Consider the following 4,758-nt stretch of genomic DNA (forward strand, 5'->3'; position numbering starts at 1 on the left):
AAAACTACACCTACTACTAACCTGTCTAACTGCTTTTTATAATGACTCTATCTAACTATATCTCCTCCCCTACAATTTCATGTGGTGAACATTTCATAAAGATATTTGTTCTCAAAAAGAAGTAGCATTTTTAGAAGTTGTTTACTAAATATAGTAATCCTCTATATTTCTATCCTTATTCTACCACCTCACTTATAGTGCAACAAATGTGAAAAATGAAGTTCTAAAATTCTAACTTCAGTAAGATTCTGAATTTTAAGAAATTCGCCCAACAGAAACTTAATTTTGAAAAAGCCATTTCATTATGGAATGATGAAAATACTGGTAGGGAAACTAAAGGCATTAATTTCAAACAGATCTGATTAAGTGGTGCAAGAATATTTTCTTTGGACCTTTTAGCATATTTATTTGCAAATTGATAGATATATCTTTAAGTAAGTTTCTTTAAAAAAATTATCCATTGCTTCTTTCTTTCAGTATGAAAATAGTCATATTCTTTATCAGGTTAAAAAAATCTAAGTAAAAATTTCTCTTTCCCATCTTGCAAGATGGCGGGTGGAAAAGTTGAGAAGCTGGATACTAAAGAGAAGAAACCTGAAGCCAAGAAGGCTGATGCTGGTGGCAAAGTGAAAAAGGGTAACCTCAAGGCTAAAAAGCACAAGAAGGGGAATTCCCATTGCAGCCGCAATCCTATTCTTGTCCCAGGAATTGGCAGGTATTCCCGATCTGCCATGTATTCCAGAAAGGCCATGTACAAGAGGAAGCACTCTGCCGCTAAGTCCAAGGTTGAAAAGAAAAAGAAGGAGAAGATTCTTGTAGCTGTTATAAAACCAGTTGGTGGTGACAAGAACGGCGGTCCCCGGGTGGTTAAACTTCGCAAAATGCCTAGGTATTATCCTACTGAAGAGGTGCCTCGAAAGCTGTTGAGCCAGGGCAAAAAAAAACCCTTCAGTCAGAATATGAGAAAACTGCGAGCCAGCATTACCCCCGGGACCATTCTGATCATCCTCACTGGGCACCACAGGGGCAAAAGGGTGATTTTCCTGAAGCAGCTGGCTAGTGGCTTGTTACCTGCAACTGGACCTCTGGTCCTCAATTGAGTTCCTCTACAAAGAATGCACCAGAAATTTGTCATTGCCATCTCAGCCAAAATTGATATCAGCAATGTAAAAATCCCAAAACATCTTACTGATGCTTACTTCAAGACGAAGAAGCTGCGGATGCCCAGACACCAGGAAGGTGAGATCTTTGACAAAGAAAAAGAGAAATACAAGATTACAGAGCAGCGCAAGATTGATCAGAAAGCTGTGGACTTACAAATTTCACCAAAAATCAAAACTATTCCTCAGCTTCGAGGCTACCTGCAATCTGTTTGCTGTGACAAATGGAATTTATCCTCACAAATTGGTGTTCTAAATGTCCTAAGAATCTAATTAAATAACTGATTACCTTTAAAAAAAAGTTGTAATAAATGATCTAGATATATTAATTCGTTTTACTTTGTAAATATACTTTCCATGTGTAACTCAATTGTATTCAACTACAGTTTTTTGTTGTCGTTATAGTTAAAGTCAATATTAATCTCTCAAGGCATATACTTCTATTCAAGTTTGGCAGAAATACTGAACGTATCAAGGTCAAATTGTTAGAAGCTTAGTTCAACCTCTGCTGGGTCCCCAGTCTCTAATTGTAAAACTACTGTTGGCATTTGCAACCCATATAACATCTTGGAATCATGGGAATCAACTCTGAAATGCCAAGAATTGAAGATCAACTTTATTTTTGGAGGGAATTTTATTACGAGTTTTTTGGTAGCTCTGCAAGCTGTGTGAACAGAGGGAAAAATAACCTAAATTACACTAATTCACATTCCACTGTTAACCACATTACTTTGAGACTTTACTCTCAGTTTCACACCTTGTCCTGTTCCCAGATGAAGTTGACTTCTCAAGAAATGCACAAATTTTTCTGGTCTGCCCACTCCTTAAGGGGTAGATCATAAATTAAATCAGGCAGTGTGATATTTCTATTGCCCACTTCTAAAGGTTTCCACAGACTCTTGGAATAAAACACTTTAAGGCACAGTGTTTATTCTTGCTTCATGATATTTATATTTGCATGATGCTATAAATATGAGTTCAAATGCATTTTTAAACGAGCTGATGAGTAATGCCACCCAAACATTTACATTTTAGTTTTTAGAAGTAAGATGTCATAGTCTAAGGTGTAAAATCCAAATCTAGTTGGTTGGAGGCAAGAAGTGAAAATGAGTGAGAATTTCTTTTTTCCAGAATGGAAATTCCAAATGACCAAGCCACTTACCAGCTGTGTTCCTCTTTGCAGGTTTTGCTTACAATGCCAGAAAGGCATGTTGATTCAGTGTTTTTTTGAGAAATACATATGTAGTAGTTTGTCAATCATATGATAGCTAGGAGGTTACCTTATGGTAACTCTATAGGTCATTATTGGTGTAGTGAGGAGTTCCAAGTTCCAGTTCGAATTTTGTTTTGATAGTCTGTCTTCCACATACTCATTCCTAATTGTTAAACTTGGAAGTTAGTAAGAATTTGAGGGAAGGGGAGGACCACTTGTATGGATCATCATTTTTTTTTTTTGTCTGGGACTAATTTTGCCATGGTTTATCTGTCTGTTCCCTCGTTCTTCTGCCCCTTCACTCTGCCCAGTGCTTTTGTAAAACATTTTCCTTTTATGGCATGTATTTCAGACAGGTATTATTGTCTTTTGTTGACCAATGGGAAAAGGAAAAGAGGTGGCCCAGTCCAATAATTCTTGAAGACAAGACCTGAAAATTATTCTTATCTCCATTTATATTCCATCAGAAATAACTTAGTCATAAGATTCAGACAGTTGAAAGCAATGCTAGGTAAGAGAATATAGTTGGATGACCACACAGGGAGGTTATGTACAGAAGGAAATAACAGGGAATAGATAATGTGGAAAATTAGCAACATCTATTACAATAACCTATTACATATCCTAACAAGCTAAGCTGAGCTAATATACTACATATATAATATAATTGCACAGTATAGCATAAACAGCAGGAGACTGTTGAAGACAATAATTTAATACAAAAATTAGGTGAAGTGCTATTGAGAAAATATTGCCCGTTTGTATTTGCACCAAACAGAATAATTTTTCTTGGTACATAGCTTTAGAGAGCTACTATGTGTGTAAAATAGTGGACATTTATAAAGTATGTCAGAGATACACATCTAATTCATATCAAACGTGTCCTATATTTTTGGTTTTCTGAATACAGAAGAAAAAGCTTAGTCATTTAACTGTATATTTGTTTATTTGGAATTTTCCCCAAAAAGGCACAACATATATTAATACTTTAATGTTCTATTATATCAATTATTATGCCTTAATAAATCTTATTACTATGATGGGTCCATATAACCCAACTGATCACTGATTGAGCTTTCTCGCAGTAAGAACTCTTTATTGTATTTAAGAATGACAGGTAAATTAAAGGTCCTTAATGGAAGAACTAGGGAAGTGCTGGTTATAAGCATATATTTAGCTGGAATGGAGTACAGTAGTTCATGGCACTTCATCTTTCCAGTTTTCATTAATGAGGGCAAGAGGAATGTGATACTGAAAGAATCAATGGATGAAGGAGCAGCTTTAAAGGCAAAAATTGTATGATTTCAAGCAATGCAAAGCAGTAGCACTTATATCCAGTCTCCAAATAGAAAAATCTAGTTACAATTTCTCTCTTTTGTCAGTTTTCCCTCAATCTCTAATTTATTATTGAGTCTTGTTGCACTGCCTCTGTAAATATCTTGATCATCTCCTGCTCTTCTCCCAATGTTGCTAGTCTATTTTAAATTGAGTCCATTGCAACAAGCTGCCTAATTTTCTTGCTGTTCATCATACACTTTGTACCACACTGCATACTCCTGTCATAGTGTATTCCCCAAAGTACACTTCTATTCATGTTATCCCTCTAGAATCCTTTCATAGCTCTCCATGATTTTAAGGATAGAATAGTGTCCTTAACAGAGATGGCCCTTCATAATCTGGCTTTTGCTATCAATTTAGTTTCACCTGTTGTAGTTTCTACATATGTTCCTCTAAAAATAAAATTATTTGTAATTCCCCAGATGTATCCTATAGTTTCATACTTCCAGGCCTTAACGAACATCATCTCCACTTTGCCTATTTGGCTTTCTTCAGTTTAATCTTTAGGATTTAGCTCAGGTTTCATTGAAAGAGAAACAAGCAATACAACTTACTCTAGATAATTTTCTACTTCTGGCCAGGCGTGGTGTCTCATGCCTATAATGCCAGCAATTTGGGAGGCCCAGGCAGGAGGATCGCCTGAGGTTAGGAGTTCAAGACCAGGCTGGTCAATATGGTAAAAACCCAGTGTCTGCTAAAAATACAAAAACTAGCTGAGCGCAGTGGAGGGTTCCTGTAATCCCAGCTACTCAGGAGGCTGAGGCAGGAGAACTGCTTGAACCTAGGAGGCAGAGGTTGCAGAGAGCCAAGTCCCGCCATTGCAATCCAGCCTGGGTGGCAGAGTGAGACTCCGTTTCAAAAAATAAAAATACATAAAAATAAAATGTTCTACTTCTAACATTGAGGTTAAGGGCTCTTGTTCTGGGTACTGATTATATTTCAGTCATGTCTCTATCAGACTAGTGGTTGCACTTATCATATTGTATCCCACTAAGTTGTATTATATGCTATAGATCAGTCTAATCTGTGTGTTCCTTGAGAGCATAG

At 36.5% G+C, this 4,758-nt stretch overlaps 1 pseudogene; it reads left to right on the forward strand.

Moving 5' to 3' along the window:
* The first annotated feature begins 532 nt into the window (after positions 1-532).
* Positions 533-3,143, forward strand: LOC119468232 (annotated as a pseudogene).
* Positions 3,144-4,758: the final 1,615 nt, after the last annotated feature.

This window comes from Cebus imitator, unplaced genomic scaffold, assembly GCF_001604975.1.
Source record: "Cebus imitator isolate Cc_AM_T3 unplaced genomic scaffold, Cebus_imitator-1.0 Scaffold16, whole genome shotgun sequence".
NCBI lineage: Eukaryota > Metazoa > Chordata > Mammalia > Primates > Cebidae > Cebus > Cebus imitator.